The sequence below is a fragment of the Coregonus clupeaformis genome, chromosome 1 (assembly GCF_020615455.1).
Source record: "Coregonus clupeaformis isolate EN_2021a chromosome 1, ASM2061545v1, whole genome shotgun sequence".
NCBI lineage: Eukaryota > Metazoa > Chordata > Actinopteri > Salmoniformes > Salmonidae > Coregonus > Coregonus clupeaformis.
The window spans coordinates 27,162,110-27,182,923 of record NC_059192.1 but is presented as its reverse complement, the minus strand read 5'-3'; the positions used below and the strand labels follow the sequence as shown (position 1 = coordinate 27,182,923).

Here is a 20,814-nt window from a genome sequence, read left to right as displayed (position 1 = left end):
CGGCTTGTATGTGGAGGCCTGGAAATGCTAAACATATTTATGTTAATTAGTGGTCAATTACCAAGAGACCGGCAGTCATTTGTATGACAATAACCAGCTGACAAAATGTAATGACCGCCACAGCCCTATTGGCACCCAAAACTAAAGGAAAGAACATAGCAAAAATTACACCAAGGAGAATCAATGTCTCACAATGGAAACTGGTGTCACACCTCCATGCGTCGATTCACCCTGCTGAATGGGTCATCTGACCCCAACGATAACTCTGGGTAATGGTTCCAAGGGGACTCATTTCTGGAGGCTTCCCTCAGTAAAATGTGTTAATGCTGACAAATAAACATTAACTTCTCAAGAAGCTAGGGATTTGACATTCTTTGACCTTCCCATGGTTCACAAATGACACACCTCCTCCATAGTGACTGCAGACAAACAAGTACAGGGCCTCCTGTAGAGAATGGCACTTGCAACGCCAGGGTTGTGGGTTCGATTCCCATGGGGGGCCAGCATGGAAAATGTATGCACTCACTAACTGTAAGTCGCTCTGGATAAGAGCGTCTGCTAAATGACTAAAATGTAAAAAAAAAAATTGTAAGGAAGACAGTACTTATTTAATCATCGTTGTTACTATGTGGAACATGCTTCCATGGGGTGCACATTTTGGTTTTTGCCTTGCACTACAGAGCTGATTCAAAAAACCAAAACTTACACCACTTGGGGTCCCGAGGACCAGGTTTAGGAAACCATGGATTATGCTGTGATTGTGCTCTGAGAGTTATTGTTTGTAGAAGCAACGAAAGAGCAGTGAGTATGAGTGTTTCACGGTTGTGTTTTTCTGGAAACAAATTAAGAGGAAGACCTTTTGTTATAGCGAAAGTGACCCTGATAATGATATGTCTACAGGGAAGAAGTGTGGATGTTATGTAATTCTCCATCTCTCGTTCTTGTTCTCTCTCTCTCTCTCTCTCTCTCTCTCTCTCTCTCTCTCTCTCTCTCTCTCTCTCTCTCTCTCTCTCTCTCTCTCTCTCTCTCTCTCTCTCTCTCTCTCTCTCTCTCTCTCTCTCTCTCTCTCTCTCTCTCTTTTCCATGTCTCTTTCCAGTACCATCTCACTCTCTGTTAATCTCTCATTTCTCTCCACCCCTCTCACTCTCTCTTTTCCTCCCTCTCTCTTTCCAGCCCTCTAGTGCTACCTTCTCTTCTCATCAGGAGCAGCTCAGAGGCACGTTGGGACTAATTAGACTTGCCAGTGATTATGGAAAAATACCCAAATGACGAGGGGCAGCTAAGGGGGTCCAGTGGCTAATGATGAATGAAGAGGGGGGAGCACGTAATATGGGGTTGAACTGGTGTGTGTGTGTGTGTGTGGCTGAACACATAGGGTGTTGATGAAAGCTGGGGGAGTCAGATGGTGATGTTCTGTGATGTTCTTCCAGCTGTGAAGATGCTTCACCTGAGAGGGAGAAAAACATGGCACAGACACCCCACAGTTATCGAAAGCTGTAAAGAAACATGTTGTAAAAGTATACAACTGAGCTTGGATGTAAAATTGAAATTTGCCTCCATCTTACAGTACATGATTCAAACTCTTGGTTGTGTCCCATCCTATAGAGTGCAACAAGTCTATAAATACAGCACATTCAGAAAGTATTCAGACCCCATCACTTTTTACACATTTTGTTACGTTACAGCCTTATTCTAAAATGGATTAAATTGTTTTTTTCCCCCTCATCAATCTACACACAATACCCTATAATGACAAGGCAAAAACAGTTTTTTTGAAAAAACGGAAATATCACATTTACATAAGTATTCAGACCCTTTACTCAGTACTTTGTTGAAGCACCTTTGTCAGCGATTACAGCCTCGAGTCTTCTTGGGAATGACACTACAAGCTTGGCACACCTGTATTTGTAAGTTGATCTTGAATGTATACAATACAACAATCAATATAACTATACACTCAGAAATCACTGATGGACTTACCTGTTTTTAAAAAATCTGATTCTACTACTTGTATCAGTTACCTGATGTGGAATAGAGTTCCACTTCTTACAAAAACAAGTAGTGATTAATGAAAATGTATGCACTCACTACTGTAAGTCGCTCTGGATAAGAGCGTCTGCTAAATGACTAAAATGTATATGTAAATGTATTTGGGGAGTTTCTCCCATTATTCTCTGCAGATCCTTTCAAGCTCTGTCAGGTTGGTTGGGGAGCGTCACTGCACAGCTATTTTCAGGTTTCTCCAGAGATGTTAGATCGGGTTCAAGTCTGGGCTCTGGCTGGGCCACTCAAGGACATTCAGAGACTTGTCCTGAAGCCACTCCTGCGCTGTCTTGGCTGTGTGCTTAGGGTTGTTGTCCTGTTGGAAGGTGAACCTTCGCTCCAGTCTGACGTCCTGAGCGCTCTGGTGCAGGTTTTCATCAAGGATCACTCTGTACTTTGCTCCGTTCATCTTTCCCTTGATCTGGACTTGTCTCCCTGCCGCTGAAAAACATCCCCGCAGCATGATGATGCCACCACCATGCTTCACTATAGGGATGGTGCCAGGTTTCCTTCAGACGTGATCTTTAGGTGCCTTTTGGCAAACTCCAAGCGGGCTGTCATGTGCCTTTTACTGAGGAGTGGCTTCCATCTGGCCACTCTACCATAAAGACCTGATTGATGGAGTGCTGCAAGGATGGTTGTCCTTCTGGAAGATTCTCCCATTGTGGGGAATTTTTGGTTAACTACTCTATCTCAGTTAGGGGTGGACAACATAAAAACCAATTATATTAATTATGCATGTTGTAGAATGAAACGCCTATATGCCTTAAATGCTTATGGATTAAGAACCAATTAAAGGGTTAAAACAGAGCAGAGATATTTCTTTAGTGCAAATGCTGTGCTTCTGATAATGGACGGTTCCCTCTAGCTCCCTGCAGCTGGTCTGGGTATGTCAATTACATGTGATGGAGATAAAACTTCAGGAACAGAGAAAGACCTGTGTAGACCCATGTTGTTTCTCGTTGTAGCTGTGTGGAGATAGGAGTAACAATGAAACTGGTGTTGCCACTTGTTTGTGCTTATGACCTGACACACATAGCCACATGCACATAGTCACAAGGAAAAACCATAGTGGCTCAAGGTCCTGGGAGGATGGCTGTTGGGAAAGGCTTAAATGTATGTGGTTGAGAATGGGTTATGGACATGACATGTGTAAACCATGTTTAAGTATTAATTGATATGTTTTATAATGTGTTATGAAATGATAAGGATAAAACAGAATGAACATGATTGATACTTTGTACTCCAAATGCATGCCTGGATAGTGAATATAGTCAATACAGAGTGTGATTGTTCTTTAACGTACGTATGTATATAATTTCTTGAGTCACGCCACCAATATAATGAGACAAGAGACAGAGGCCCCATTTAGAGAAACGCAAGTAGCCCTCGTGAGTTTTTTTTTTTATATATATTTTTTTATTTAACCTTTATTTAACCAGGTAAACCAGTTGAGAACAAGTTCTCATTTACAACTGCGACCTGGCCAAGATAAAGCAAAGCAGTTGAGAAAAACAACAACACAGAGTTACATATGGGGTAAAACAAAACAAAGTCAAAAATACAACAGAAATACATATATATACAGTGTGTGCAAATGTAGCAAGTTATGGAGGTAAGGCAATAAATAGGCTATAGTGCAAAATAATTACAATTAGTATTAACACTGGAATGATAGATGTGCAAGAGATGATGTGCAAATAGAGATACTGGGGTACAAATGAGCAAAATAAATAACAATATAGGGATGAGGTAGTTGGGCGGGCTAATTTCAGATGGGCTGTGTACAGGTGCAGTGATCGGTAAGGTGCTCTGACAACTGATGCTTAAAGTTAGTGAGGGAGATAAGTGTCTCCAGCTTCAGAGATGTTTGCAATTTGTTCCAGTCATTGGCAGCAGAGAACTGGAAGGAATGGTGGCCAAAGGAGGTGTTGGCTTTGGGGATGACCAGTGAGATATACCTGCTGGAGCGCAGACTGCGGGTGGGTGTTGCTATGGTGACCAATGAGCTAAGATAAGGCGGGGATTTGCCTAGCAGTGATTTATAGATGGCCTGGAGCCAGTGGGTTTGGCGACGAATATGTAGTGAGGACCAGCCAACAAGAGCGTACAGGTCACAGTGGTGGGTAGTATATGGGGCTTTGGAGACAAAACGGATGGCACTGTGATAGACTACATCCAATTTGCTGAATAGAGTGTTGGAGGCTATTTTGTAAATGACATCGCCGAAGTCAAGGATCGGTAGGATAGTCAGTTTTACGAGGGCATGTTTGGCAGCATGAGTGAAGGAGGCTTTGTTGCGAAATAGGAAACCGATTCTAGATTTAACTTTGGATTGGAGATTCTTAATGTGAGTCTGGAAGGAGAGTTTACAGTCTAACCAGACACCTAGATATTTGTAGTTGTCCACATACTCTAGGTCAGACCCGTCCGAGTAGTGATTCTAGTCGGGTGGGCAGGTGCAAGCAGCGTTCGGTTGAAGAGCATGCATTTAGTTTTACTAGTGTTTAAGAGCAGTTGGAGGCTACTGAAGGAGTGTTGTATGGCATTGAAGCTCGTTTGGAGGTTTGTTAACACAGTGTCCAATGAAGGGCCAGATGTATACAAAATGGTGTCGTCTGCGTAGAGGTGGATCTGAGAGTCACCAGCAGCAAGAGCGACGTCATTGATATACACAGAGAAAAGAGTCGGCCCAAGAATTGAACCCTGTGGCACCCCATAGACTGCCATAGGTCCAGACAACAGGCCCTCCGATTTGACACATTGAACTCTATCTGAGAAGTAGTTGGTGAACCAGGCGAGGCAGTCATTTGAGAAACCAAGGCTATTTAGTCTGCCAATAAGAATGCGGTGGTTGACAGAGTCGAAAGCCTTGGCCAGGTCAATGAAAACGGCTGCACAGTACTGTCTATTATCGATCGCGGTTATAATATCGTTTAGGACCTTGAGCGTGGGTGAAGTGCACCCATGACCAGCTCGGAAACCGGATTGCATAGCGGAGAAGGTACGGTGGGATTCGAAATGGTCGGTGATCTGTTTGTTGACTTGCCTTTCAAAAACTTTTGAAAGGCAGGGCAGGATGGATATGGGTCTGTAACAGTTTGGATCTAGAGTGTCACCCCCTTTGAAGAGGGGGATGACCGCGGCAGCTTTCAATCTCTGGGGATCTCAGACGTTACGAAAGAGAGGTTGAACAGGCTAGTAATAGGGGTTGCGACAATTTTGGCGGCTAGTTTTAGAAAGAAAGGGTCCAGATTGTCTAGCCCAGATGATTTGTAGGGGTCCAGATTTTGCAGCTCTTTCAGAACATCAGCTGTCTGGATTTGTGTGAAGGAGAAGCCGGGGGGCATGGGCAAGTTGCAGCGGAGGGTGCAGAGCTGGTGGCCGGGGTAGTGGTAGCCAGGTGGAAAGCATGGCCAGCCGTAGCAAAATGCTTGTTGAAATTCTCGATTATTGTAGATTTATCGGTGGTGATAGTGTTTCCTAGCCTCAGTGCAGTGGGCAGCTGGGAGGAAGTGCTCTTATTTTCCATGGACTTTACAGTGTCCCAAAACTTTTTGGAGTTAGTGCTACAGGATGCAAATTTCTGTTTGAAAAAGTTAGCCTTTGCTTTCCTAACTGCTTGTGTATATTGGTTCCTAACTTCCCTGAAAAGTTGCATATCGCGGGGGCTATTTGATGCTAATGCAGTACGCCACAGGATGTTTTTGTGCTGGTCAAGGGCAGTCAAGTCTGAGGAGAACCAGGGGCTATATCTGTTCTTAGTTCTGTATTTTTTTGAAAGGGGCATGTTTATTTAAGATTGAGAGGAAATTACTTTTAAAGAACAACCAGGCATCCTCTACTGACGGAATGAGATCTATATCCATCCAGGATACCTGGGCCAGGTCAATTAGGAAGGCCTGCTCGCTGAAGTGTTTTTGGGAGCGTTTGACAGTGATGAGGGGTGGTCGTTTGACCGCGGACCCGTTACGGACACAGGCAATAAGGCAGTGATCGCTGAGATCCTGGTTGAAGACAGCGGAGGTGTATTTAGAGGGTAAGTTAGTCAGGATGATATCTATGAGGGTAAACAACATGTGACACCGAAGGATGTTAATCATGTACATATAATGGAGTAACTGTGTAGGTTGTATGAGCATGACTATGCATTGTGTCTGTATAAAAAGAGAGCTCCGAGTCAGGTCAGGAAGTTGCTCCATGGACCAGCCCTGCTTTGTTGCGCTTTAATAAAGTATATTCTGAATTCAAAAGCTCCGGTTTTTTTAGAGATACTTTTGAGTTAAATATTTCTACCACACCATCTCCACAGAGGAACTCTGGAGCTCTGTCAGAGTGACCATCGGGTTCTTGGTCACCTCCCTGACCAAGGCCCTTCTCCCCTGATTGCTCAGTTTGGCCGGGCGGCCAGGTCTAGGAAGAGTCTTGGTGGTCCAAACTTCCTCCATTTAAGAATGATGGAGGCCACTGTGTTCTTGGGGACCTTCAATGCTGCAGACATTTTTTGGGACCCTTCCCCAGATCTGTGCCTTGACACAATACTGTCTCGGAGCTCTACGGACAATTCCTTCGACCTCATGGCTTGGTTTTTGCTCTGACATGCACTGTCAACTGTGGGACCTTATATAGACAGGCGTGTGCCTTTCCAAATCATGTCCAATCAATTTAATTTACCACAGGTGGACTCTAATCAAGTTGTAGAAACATCTCAAGGATGATCAATGGACACAGGATACACCTGAGCTCAATTTCGAGTCTCATAGCAAAGGGTCTGAATACTTATGTAAATAAGGTATTTCTATTTTTTTTTCATAAATGTCCATACATTTCTTAAACCCTGTTTTCACTTTGTCATTATGCGGTATTGTGTGTAGATTGATGAGAACATTTATTTAATCCATTTTAGAATAAGGCTGTAACGTCACAAAATGTAGAAAAACGGAAGGGAACTGAATACTTTCCGAATGCACTGTAGCAATCTGTCAGTTGGTGGTAGCTGAGCTTCCACTCTATCTCTCATCCAAAAGTATATTACTCTACAGTTCTTCTCTTTACAACCGTCCCTCTGGATCCCTATGCAATTACTGGTACAAGTTGGCTTCACTTTGAGCTAGCAGAGAGACAGATATTAAGTTTCCCAGGGAGACAACTCTAAGGGATGCAGGTGTGATTACTGTCTTAAGTGTTAACCCCACCTTGTTTCCTCTTCCTGTTGGAGGGAGGAGATGGAGTGTTAAAGGCCAAACAGAGGAACAGAGAGGGGAGCGAGAAATATATTTTTTTATTTGAAAAAATACCTTTATTGGCCCAATAGTTACATCATTAAAAGCACAATCTTTTCTTCATTGTAATGGACCTAAAAAGTTCAAACCAAACCCCCCTCCTCGTCCTCCCCGGCTGACCTCTGCAAACTCCCCCAGGGGGTTCACCAGAGTACAGTAGTATGCTCCAGTGTCAGCTGAGCCCGCACCAGCCCCAGCAGCATAGCTCTGGGGTCCGTACACCCTGTCCCCTGCATCTGATGCTTCCTGGTCTTACAAACATACATTTTTGCCTGCCCCAACAAGTAATTACCTAGACAGTCCCTTTGCATGTTGACTACACTAAACTTATCAGCCTGGATGACTTTTTGGAAGAAGCCTTTGCCATTTCCACCCAGCCTCCTCTCTCAGGTCACCCAACTCCACTCTCACAAGTCTAGCTCGCAAGCTTGCAGAGGTCAGCACTCTGGTCTGGATGAGTGGGTTGTGGAACAGTGGCTCCTCCATTATCCAAGCTCCTGACCGAGAAACGTCTCTGTGAACAGTTAGTCTCTTTTCACGCCTGAAGCACAGTGCGGTAGAACGGGGTAATGGTTGACATACCGACCTGCTCCAGGTCCAAAAGGAACAAGTGCTTGTCGTATCAAAGGCCCCCTGCCCTCCTTAGAATAGCCCATGCAGTGTCTCTCCAGCACATCCCCTGCTGGTATGGAAGTCCCTGTGTAGCTTGTAGATGGAAAGCTGCAACTCTGGACCCAATGTCTACCAGCCCTTGTCCCCCCTCATGCAAATGCAGGTGTAACACTGCTGCGCGTGTCCAGTGTTGACCAAAAAAAGTCGACAAGTAACTTTTGCAGCTGTCTGACGAGACTCTGTGGGGGGCCAACACCATTAACCTGTGCCAGAGCATTGAAGCGGCCAAGTTGTTAGTGACCAGGACACTTCCCCTGAAAGACATCAGTGGCAACAACCACCACCATTTAGACAATTTAGCTGCAACCTGTACCACCAGCCCCTCCCAGTTTCTCTCCTGAAATTCTGAGGACCCCCAAAATACCCCTAGGAACTTCATCCCAACTCTGCCCCATTGTAGCCCCCCAAGAAGTTTAGGACATCCTGCTTTGGCCCATCTCCCCATAATCAGACCCTCACTTTTCTTCCAATTCACCTTAGCTGATTTCGCCCGCTCAAACAACACCAAAGCCCTGCTAACGTCCTCCACATCTCCCTGCCACTTGACAAACCATTCCATCATCAGCATAAGCCGACACTGAAACCGACTCCCCACCAACTGCCCCCGGAACTGACATCCCCTGCAGCCTCTCCCTCAGCATACACAGCAGTGGATCTATGGCTAGACAGTAGAACTGACTTGAGAGTGGATACTCCTGCCTAATCCCTCTCCTAACTGGGACTGGCCGGCTCAACCCACTCCCCCAAATGTACCATACCGGAAGCCCTGCACTACAATAGCTTGACCCATGATCTAAACCCACTACCCAGGCCAAAAGCTTCCATGGTCCTAAACAGATAGGCATGACACATACAATCAAAAGCTTTTTCTTGATCTATAGAAAATAATCCCAGATCCTGATCATACAGTGGCTTGCGAAAGTATTCACCCCCCTTGGCATTTTTCCTATTTTGTTGCCTTACAACCTAGAATTAAAATAGATTTTTGGGGGGTTTGTATCATTTGATTTACACAACATGCCTACCACTTTGAAGATGCAAAATATTTCACAAGAAATAAAACAAAAAAACAGAACTTGAGCGTGCATAATTATTCAACCCCCCTCCCCAAAATCAATACTTTGTAGAGCCACCTTTTGCAGCAATTACAGCTGCAAGTCTCTTGGGGTATGTCTTGGCACATCTAGCCACTGGGATTTTTGCCCATTCTTCAAGGCAAAACTGCTCCAGCTCCTTCAAGTTGGATGGGTTCCATCTTTAAGTCATACCACAGATTCTCAATTGGATTGAGGTCTGGGCTTTGACTAGGCCATTCCAAGACATTTAAATGTTTCCCCTTAAACCACTCAAGTGTTGCTTTAGCAGTAAGGTCATTGACCTGCTGGAAGGTGAACCTCCATCCCAGTCTCAAATCTCTGGAAGACTGAAACAGGTTTCCCTCAAGAATGTCCCTGTATTTAGCGCCATCCATCATTCCTTCAATTCTGACCAGTTTCCCAGTCCCTGCCGATGAAAAACATCCCCAGAGCATGATGCTGCCACCACCATGCTTCACTGTGGGGATGGTGTTCTCGGGGCGATGAGAGGTGTTGGGTTTGCGCCAACAATAGTGTTTTCGTTGATGGCCAAAAAGCTCAATTTTAGTCTCATCTGATCAGAGTACCTTCTTCCATATGTTTGGGGAGTCTCCCACATGGATTTTCTTTAAGCAATGGCTTTTTCTGGCCACTCTTCCGTAAAGCCCAGCTCTGTGGAGTGTACGGCTTAAAGTGGTCCTATGGACAGATACTCCAATCTCCGCTGTGGAGCTTTGCAGCTCCTTCAGGGTTATCTTTGGTCTCTTTGTTGCCTCTTTGATTAATGCCCTCCTTGCCTGGTCCGTGAGTTTTGGTGGGTGGCCCTCTCCTGGCAGGTTTGTTGTGGTGCCATATTCTTTCAATGTTTTAATAAAGGATTTAATGGTGCTCCGTGGGATGTTCAAAGTTTCTGATATTTTTTTATAACCCAACCCTGATCTGCACTTCTCCACAACTTTGTCCCTGACCTGTTTGGAGAGCTCCTTGGTCTTCATGGTGCCGCTTGCTTGGTGGTGCCCCTTGCTTAGTGGTGTTGAAGACTCTGGGGCCTTTCAGAATATATGTACTGAGGTCATGTGACAGATCATGTGACACTTAGATTGCACACAGGTAGACTTTATTTAACTAATTATGTGACTTCTGAAGGTAATAGGTTGCTCCAGGTCTTATTTAGGGGCTTCATAGCAAAGGTGGTGAATACATATGCACGCAACACTTTCCCATTATTCCTTTTTTAGAATTTTTTTTAACAAGTTATTTTTTTAATTTCACTTCACCAATTTGGACTATTTTGTGTATGTCCATTACATGAAATCCAAATAAAAATCAATTTAAATTACAGGTTGTAATGCAACAAAATAGGAAAAATGCCAAGGGGGATGAATACTTTTACAAGGCACTGTACATCCTAGCGATGTCTACTACATCTCTCAACAGAAAAAGGTTGTTGATTATTGTCCACCCAGGCACACAGTATGCCTGGTCCTTGTGAACTAGTGTCCAAGCAACCTTTAAGAGGGAGAGAGGGAGAGAGAGAGAGAGAGAGAACAACTCCTAAATCAAGAGATTTCCATCACAGTTGATCATTCAGATGAAAGGGCCACTCAGTGATGAAGAAAGCAGCAAGGCCTCTGCAATTAGATACACTACACTCTCTCATTAGAAAGATAATTCTCACAACTTCTCATTTTCCTTATTGTTTATACATAACCAACATACAGTGGGGAAAAAAAGTATTTAGTCAGCCACCAATTGTGCAAGGTCTCCCACTTAAAAAGATGAGAGAGGCCTGTAATTTTCATCATAGGTACACGTCAACTATGACAGACAAATTGAGAAAAAAAATCCAGAAAATCACATTGTAGGATTTTTTATGAATTTATTTGCAAATTATGGTGGAAAATAAGTATTTGGTCACCTACAAACAAGCAAGATTTCTGGCTCTCACAGACCTGTAACTTCTTCTTTAAGAGGCTCCTCTGTCCTCCACTCGTTACCTGTATTAATGGCACCTGTTTGAACTTGTTATCAGTAATAAAAGACACCTGTCCACAACCTCAAACAGTCACACTCCAAACTCCACTATGGCCAAGACCAAAGAGCTGTCAAAGGACACCAGAAACAAAATTGTAGACCTGCACCAGGCTGGGAAGACTGAATCTGCAATAGGTAAGCAGCTTGGTTTGAAGAAATCAACTGTGGGAGCAATTATTAGGAAATGGAAGACATACAAGACCACTGATAATCTCCCTCGATCTGGGGCTCCACACAAGAACTCACCCCGTGGGGTCAAAATGATCACAAGAACGGTGAGCAAAAATCCCAGAACCACACCTAGTGAATGACCTGCAGAGAGCTGGGACCAAAGTAACAAAGCCTACCATCAGTAACACACTACGCCGCCAGGGACTCAAATCCTGCAGTGCCAGACGTGTCCCCCTGCTGAAGCCAGTACATGTCCATGCCCGTCTGAAGTTTGCTAGAGTGCATTTGGATGATCCAGAAGAGGATTGGGAGAATGTCATATGGTCAGATGAAACCAAAATAGAACTTTTTGGTAAAAACTCAACTCGTCGTGTTTGGAGGACAAAGAATGCTGAGTTGCATCCAAAGAACATCATACCTACTGTGAAGCATGGGGGTGGAAACATCATGCTTTGGGGCTGTTTTTCTGCAAAGGGACCAGGACGACTGTTCCGTGTAAAGGAAAGAATGAATGGGGCCATGTATCGTGAGATTTTGAGTGAAAACCTCCTTCCATCAGCAAGGGCATTGAAGATGAAATGTGGCTGGGTCTTTCAGCATGACAATGATCCCAAACACACCGCCCGGGCAACGAAGGAGTGGCTTCGTAAGAAGCATTTCAAGGTCCTGGAGTGGCCTAGCCAGTCTCCAGATCTCAACCCCATAGAAAATCTTTGGAGGGAGTTGAAAGTCCGTGTTGCCCAGCGACAGCCCCAAAACATCACTGCTCTAGAGGAGATCTGCATGGAGGAATGGGCCAAAATACCAGCAACAGTGTGTGAAAACCTTGTGAAGACTTACAGAAAACATTTGACCTGTGTCATTGCCAACAAAGGGTATATAACAAAGTATTGAGAAACTTTTGTTATTGACCAAATACTTATATTCCACCATAATTTGCAAATAAATTCCTAAAAAAATCTTACAATGTGATTTTCTGAAAAAAAAAATCTCATTTTGTCTGTCATAGTTGACGTGTACCTATGATGAAAATTACAGGCCTCTCTCATCTTTTTAAGTGGGAGAACTTGCACAATTGGTGGCTGACTAAATACTTTTTTTCCCCACTGTATATTCAGCGTTCATCACTCCTACGAGATACAGCCTTTGGTTAAGTGGACTGGAATGTGCATTATTTATTACATCTATTCAATTCATTTTAAGCTATTATTAAAGGTAATTCCTTCATTTTCCTACGTGCATTGCCAAAGATACAACATTAACAATATAGGCAACCTGTTCAGGCAAAGGATTCTGAACCATGTTCAAACACATGACAACTATTTTTGGGGGTCTTATGTCACCTTATGTCACCATATTGTGATACGACTGTAAGGTTTACAACTAACTGGTGTACTTTATAAAGATTTGACTTGCGTAAGTGACGGAAATGGAAATGGAAATCAAGCGTGGTCTCATGCGCAATGAATTCATTTATTAGATCGCTGTAATTTCATACCCTCCTTTCTCCTCTGCTTTATTCATGTACACACAAAGGATGACAAACAATAACAAGGAAATGCGGCACATGTGTGCAATGCATACAAACACATATAAAACAGCTAAAGACACAGACAGAGACACACACACAGATACACAAAGACACACACACACACACACTTTCTTCATAAAGAGTAGAGGGTGTGGGACTACCGTACCCTTTCCCTCCCAACCCTCAGGGATGTGAAGGGAATCACAGGGAGGTCAAAGACCAAAGTATCTTAACAAAAGTAATTTAGACACAGCTGTAGAGAGCAGAGACACCTGCTGTCGAAACACAGTGCTCTGTCACATACACATAGCTATACACACACCATTCTACTGCCTCTCACGAACATATAATACTGCAATGCACTGTTACACAACCATAAAACACATTCTAGCATATATGGGTCTTTCTATAAATAATGGGGCCAATGTGTGACATTGGGATAAACATTTCGAAATGGTTTTAAACTAAAATAAAAAAGATTTTAATGCAGTACACCATGTGTACTTAGAGGAATAAAATGTAATATATGCAAATTGGCCCATAACTCCACCTATACAACAACAATATTCAGTTAGTAACTTTAATATGCCATTCTTAGTGCAAATTTTGACAAATCAAAAGGGAAAAAAGTATTTGATCCCCTGCTGATTTTGTACGTTTTTCTACTGACAAAGACATGATCAGTCTATAATTTTAATAGTAGGTTTATTAGAACAGTGAGAGACAGAATAACAACAACAAAATCCAGAAAAACACATATCAAAAGTGTTATACATTGATTTGCATTTTAATGAGGGAAATAAGTATTTGACCCCTCTGCAAAACATGACTTAGTACTTGGTGGCAAAACCCTTGTTGGCAATCACAGAGGTCAGACGTTTCTTGTAGTTGGCCACCAGGTTTGCACACATCTCAGGAGGGATTTCGTCCCACTCCTCTTTGCAGATCTTCTCCAAGTCATTAAGGTTTCGAGCCTGACGTTTGGCAACTCAAACCTTCAGCTCCCTCCACAGATTTTCTATGGGATTAAGGTCTGGAGACTGGCTAGGCCACTCCAGGACCTTAATGTGCTTCTTCTTGAGCCACTCTTTTGTTGCCTTTGTTGTTTTGGGTCATTGTCATGCTGGAATACCCATTCACGACCCATTTTCAATGCCCTGGCTGAGGGAAGGAGATTCTCACCCAAGATTTGACGGTACATGGCCCTGTCCATCGTCCCTTTGATACGGTGAAGTTGTCCTGTCCCCTTAGCAGAAAAACACCCCAAAAGCATAATGTTTCCACCTCCATGTTTGACGGTGGGGATGGTGTTATAATAATAATATATAATATGCCATTTAGCAGACGCTTTTATCCAAAGCGACTTACAGTCATGCGTGCATACATTTTTTTTTTTTTTTGTGTATGGGTGGTCCCGGGGATCGAACCCACTACCTTAGCGTTACAAGCGCCGTGCTCTACCAGCTGAGCTACCTCCTCCTCCAAACACGGCGAGTTGAGTTGATGCCAAAGAGCTCGATTTTGGTCTCATCTGACCACAACACTTTCACCCAGTTCTCCTCTGAATCATTCAGATGTTCATTGGCAAACTTCAGACGGGCCTGTATACGTATGTGCTTTGTTGAGCAGGGGAACCTTGCGGGTGCTGCAGGATTTCAGTCCTTCACGGCGTAGTGTGTTACCAATTGTTTTCTTGGTGACTATGGTCCCAGCTGGAATTGTGATACAGTGAATTATAAGTGAAATAATCTGTCTGTAAACAATTGTTGGAAAAATGACTTGTGTCATGCACAAAGTAGATGTCCTAACCGACTTGCCAAAACGATAGTTTGTCAACAAGAAATTTGTGGAGTGGTTGAAAAACAAGTTTTAATGACTCCAACCTAAGTGTATGTAAACTTCCGACTTAAACTGTACATATCCTTTAAAAAAATATATCTCCCTTTATTACTTTCCAACCCCACCACCCCTTCCCTAATTGGAGTAAACTATTGAACAACAACGCTTAGGCCTCTACTTCCAGCTTATACATACTATATACATTTTATGGACACAGTCAATTTTACAATAATTGTAATTGTTTGTTTTTACTCCTGAACTTCCTCTACCCTCAACCTCTCTGATCATTTTCATGAAGTCCATCCGGTTTGCTTCTATATGCAATATCTCTCCAACTGTGCTCCTTCACAAAAGCTTTCAACCTATAACCTATATACTTATTATGGACACAGTATGCCCTACATTAGTTATCTTGCTGTTATTAGTTGTTGTTAGTTGTTATTATTCCCATCCTTCAGCTCCATTCAACACCTCCCATCTATCTCTTAACACCATCCACATTGGATTTTTATTTGCCATATATTTTTCAATTGTGCTGTGATGTTTCACAAAAGTTTTGAACCCTTCTATTCTCATTGTTTCTGCAGATTGTACATTGAAAATAAACATTTTTGCTAAAAGTATTATTATATTATTGATTGATTGACTATGACTTTTCAGATCACCCAGTAGTGCTCTCTGCAGGGTTAGCTCCAGGTAAATATTGCAGTCCTTCAGCCATTCCTGGACCTGTGACCAAAAACAAGCCACAAATGGACATTACCAAAACAAATGATCTAATGATTCTGTCTCTTCGCAGCGAAATCTGCAGAGCTGAGAAGATTGTATCCCCCATATAAATAACATTATATTGGTAGCAAGAATTTTGTATAATAATTTAAATTTAACAACTCTAAGTTTTGAATCAGGCGTCGTTTTGCATATCAGTTCGTAAACACTATGCCATGGAATCGGTACGTCAAAAATCTCTTCCCAACTATTTTGCAATCTATATGGGATGGCTGTCAATCCGTTGGTCCTTAAATGAAACCAGTTATACTTTTTTATTTATCACAATTTTCTTTAACCAATTATGTTCTTTAATGCAGGGTTGACAGACAAGTTCCTTACTTTTTTCCCCCTTCCACATTCCTCTTCCATTTTTGAGGTAATGCTGCAATTATTTGATTGTAATTTTGGTTAGAGCAGACATTTCCATATGTTTCTGTTAGCTGCATATGGGACATAACTCCAACAGTCCTACCTATGATATAGTTTAGATTATACCTTTTTTTTAAATCAATTAATATATTTGAGTTTAACCACAATATTTGTTGCATTATTTGTTCTGTCATTTCTGGAGGATTAAATTGAAATTGATTTCCTTTTCAAATAACTGAAAGTGATAGGTTGTAATCTGAATAAAGGGAAAAAGGCCATTCTTGAACATGGGGTGAGACAATCTTACTAATTTGCTAGAGAACCAGTTTGGATTTAAGTATAACTTTTGTATAACTGAATCTTTTAGTGATAGGTCTAATGCTTTAATATTTCACAATTTCTGTCCTCCGAATTCATATTCATTATATAAATAGGCCCGTTTAATTTTGTCTGGCCTGCCGTTCCAAATAAAATTGAATCTTTTTTAATCATATCATTTAAAAAACTGTTCACTAGGCGTAGGCAAGACCATAAGCAAATAGGTAAACTGGGATAATACTAAAGAGTTAATCAGTGTGATTTTCCCACAAATAGACAGGTATTTATCTTTTCATGATAGCAGGATCTTATCTATTTTTGCTAACTTTCTATTAAAAGTGAGATTATTTATTTCATTTGGGATATGTATTCCGAGTATATCCACATCACTATCAGACTATTTTATAAAAATTTGATTTTTTAGTGATCCAATACGTAATACAATACATTTATTATAATTTGGTTGTAATCCAGAGAGGTTAGAAAATGTATCTAGATCCTCTATGAGGCTGTGGAGGAATTCAAGTTGTGGATTTAAAAGAAAACATGAATCATCAGCATACAATGACACCTTTGTTTTTAAGCCCTGGATTTCTAATCCCTTGATATTATTGTTGGATCTGATTTTTAATAGCTAACATTTCGATGGCCATAATAAATAGATATGCCGATAGTGGATAACCTTGTTTACTCCTCTTGACAGTTTAAAACTTTCTGAGAAATAGCCATTATTTACTATTTTACACCTAGGGTTACTATACATGATTTAGCCCATTTTATAAGAGATTCTCCCAAATTGAAATGCTCCAGGCATTTATATATAAACTCCAGTCGTACTTTATCAAATGCCTTTTCAAAATCTGCTATGAATAGCAGGCCTGGTTTCCCAGATTTTTCATAGTGTTCTATTGTTTCCAGTACTTGCCTTATATTATCTCCAATGTATCGTCCATGTAAAAACCTGTCTGATTGATTTCTGGCTCCCAGGTGTCTTTTATACAGGTAACGAGCTGAGATTAGGAGCACACTCTTAAAGGGAGTGCTCCTAATCTCAGCTTGTTACCTGTATAAAAGACACCTGTCCACAGAAGCAATCAATCAATCAGATTCCAAACTCTCCACCATGGCCAAGACCAAAGAGCTCTCCAAGGATGTCAGGGACAAGATTGTAGACCTACACAAGGCTGGAATGGGCTACAAGACCCAAGCAGCTTGGTGAGAAGGTGACAACAGTTGGTGCGATTATTCGCAAATGGAAGAAACACAAAATAACTGTCAATCTCCCTCGGCCTGGGGCTCCATGCAAGATCTCACCTCGTGGAGTTGCAATGATCATGAGAACGGTGAGGAATCAGCCCAGAACTACACGGGAGGATCTTGTCAATGATATCAAGGCAGCTGGGACCATAGTCACCAAGAAAACAATCGGTAACACACTACGCCGTGAAGGACTGAAATTCTGCAGCGCCTGCAAGGTCCCCCTGCTCAAGAAGGCACATATACAGGCCTGTCTGAAGTTTGCCAATGAACATCTGAATGATTTAGAGGAGAACTGGGTGAAAATGTTGTGCTCAGATGAGACCAAAATCGAGCTCTTTGCCATCAACTCAACTCGCCGTGTTTGGAGGAGGAGGAATGCTGCCTATGACCCCAAGAACACCATCCCCACCGTCATACATGGAGGTGGAAACATTATGCTTTGGGGGTGTTTTTCTGCTAAGGGGACAGGACAACTTCACCCCATCAAAGGGACGATGGACGGGGCCATGTACCGTCAAATCTTGGGTGAGAACCTCCTTCCCTCAGCCAGGGCATTGAAAATGGGTCGTGGATGGGTATTCCAGCATGACAATGACCCAAAACACACGGCCAAGGCAACAAAGGAGTGGCTCAAGAAGAAGCACATTAAGGTCCTGGAGTGGCCTAGCCAGTCTCCAGACCTTAATCCCATAGAAAATCTGTAGAGGGAGCTGAAGGTTCGAGTTGCCAAACGTCAGCCTCGAAACCTTAATGACTTGGAGAAGATCTGTAAAGAGGAGTGGAACAAAATCCCCCCTGAGATGTGTGCAAACCTGGTGGCCAACTACAAGAAACGTCTGACCTCTGTGATTGCCAACAAGGGTTTTGCCACCAAGTACTAAGTCATGTTTTGCAGAGGGGTCAAATACTTATTTCCCTCATTAAAATGCAGATAAATTTATAACATTTTTGACATGCATTTTTCTGAATTTTTTTGTTGTTATTCTGTCTCTCACTGTTCAAATAAACCTACTATTACAGTTTTTCTCGATTGATTACACACATTTTCTGAAAGCATGCCTCATATTCTCAGAACTCTACACACAAATCAAAAAACACACACACAATGGGCAAAACCCCTCAATTCTCCAGCAAAATGAAACTTTACATTCAAAACAATGTTATTTCTTATCAAAATGGTATTTTGTTTTCAAATGACACACACAAACCATCATAAGAATAGACATTACATTTACATTTACGTCATTTAGCAGACGCTCTTATCCAGAGCGACTTACAAATAGGTGCATTCACCTTATAGCCAGTGGGATAACCACTTTACAATGTTTATTATTATTATTATTATTATTATTATTATTATTATTATTATTTATTTATTTATTTTTTTTGGGGGGTTGGAGTAAAGGGGGGGGTAGAAGGATTACTTTATCCTATCCCAGGTATTCCTTAAAGAGGTGGGGTTTCAAATGTCTCCGGAAGGTGGTGAGTGACTCCGCTGTCCTGGCGTCGTGAGGGAGCTTGTTCCACCATTGGGGTGCCAGAGCAGCGAACAGTTTTGACTGGGCTGAGCGGGAACTATGCTTCCGCAGAGGTAGGGGAGCCAGCAGGCCAGAGGTGGATGAACGCAGTGTCCTCGTTTGGGTGTAGGGACTGATCAGAGCCTGAAGGTACGGAGGTGCCGTTCCCCTCACAGCTCCGTAGGCAAGCACCATGGTCTTGTAGCAGATGCGAGCTTCAACTGGAAGCCAGTGGAGTGTGCGGAGGAGCGGGGGTGACGTGAGAGAACTTGGGAAGGTTGAACACCAGACGGGCTGCGGCATTCTGGATGAGTTGTAGGGGTTTAATGGCACAGGCAGGGAGCCCAGACAACAGCGAAGTTGCAGTAATCCAGACGGGAGATGACAAGTGCCTGGATTAGGACCTGTGCCGCTTCCTGTGTAAGGCAGGGTCGTACTCTCCGAATGTTGTAGAGCATGAACCTACAGGATCGGGTCACCGCCTTGATGTTAGCGGAGAACGACAGGGTGTTGTCCAGGGTCACGCCAAGGCTCTTCGCACTCTGGGAGGAGGACACAACGGAGTTGTCAACCGTGATGGCGAGATCATGAAACGGGCAGTCCTTCCCCGGGAGGAAGAGCAGCTCCGTCTTGCCGATGTTCAGCTTGAGGTGGTGATCCGTCATCCATATTGATATGTCTGCCAGACATGCAGAGATGAGATAGACATTTTTAAGAACCAGTTGAACACTGATGTGCTCAATGTAAAACACTATGATGAATGGAAAACACTTCTTCTCCATTCATCATAATGACTTAGGCCTTTTTTTGGTTCAGTGTTGCCATTACTACAGACAGTACATACATAAGTGTGTTGTAAAATATTTGAGAATATTGTTTTTATACTCAGAACACACAAATACACGGTAACAAATATATTTCATTTTTGCACATACATTGGTCTACATACAAAACAGAATTTAATATATACAGTTACAGTAAAAAAAAATTACAAAATTAAAAAATACAATAAAAAAACAATGCTGCATCCTCTCCTGTTGCGGTCTGGCCACAGCACCTCATCCACATCACAAGCAATGTTTTCCCTGGCCAAGCAGCGGGGGAAATATCGCCTAGCATGGCGATTCCAGCCATGAAAAGCATCAGCTGCTATATCTCCACATGCGTCTTCCATAGCTTGGAGAAGAGGTATACGCGTTTGTGGATTTCGGTCATACACTTTCCATCTCCAGGCAGAAAAAAATTCCTCGATAGGATTGAGGAATGGAGAATATGGAGGGAGATAAACAACTAAAAAGCGTGAGTGGGCAGTGAACCAGTTACGAACCAGAGCAGCCCTGTGGAAACTTACGTTGTCCCAAATGACAACGTACCTGAGCTGCTCTGGGCCATCTACTCTGGTGGAATGAGTGTGTTGTGTAGGGTGTCCAGGAATGTGATCAGATGGGCGATGTTGTAGGGGCCAAGGGTAGCATGGTGATGGATGACGCCGTGGTGGGTAATCGCTGCACACATTGTGATGTTCCCTCCGCGCTGGCCAGGGACTTGAACAATGGCACGCTGGCCGATGATATTCCTTCCCCTCTTTCGTCTTTTTGTGAGGTTGAATCCACAAAAAGAGAGTATGCATCAATTGTGGGATTGTATAGGACTCACTTGCACATAGTTATATCGCAATTCTTTGACTCTTTCTGAATTGCGTTCAAATAGCTGTCACGAACGTCGTATGAAGGAGTGGACCAAAGCGCAGCGTTAGTAGCGAACATACTTGCTTTATTTAATTAAAGCATACACACGAAATAACAAAACAATAAACGACTCGTGAAGTCCTCAGTGACAATGACCGAACACGGAACAAAAACCCACAACACCCAAGGGAAAACATACAGTTTAAATATGGCTCCCAATCAGAGACAACCCACAACAGCTG

At 42.7% G+C, this 20,814-nt stretch overlaps 1 long non-coding RNA gene across 1 annotated transcript; it reads left to right on the top strand.

Moving 5' to 3' along the window:
* The first annotated feature begins 3,622 nt into the window (after nucleotides 1–3,622).
* LOC123492601 lies at nucleotides 3,623–20,591 on the top strand. The gene is made up of 3 exons (XR_006661808.1): nucleotides 3,623–3,635; nucleotides 4,165–4,166; nucleotides 20,504–20,591. It is a non-coding gene; the product is annotated as an uncharacterized LOC123492601 (long non-coding RNA).
* The last annotated feature ends 223 nt before the right edge of the window (nucleotides 20,592–20,814 follow it).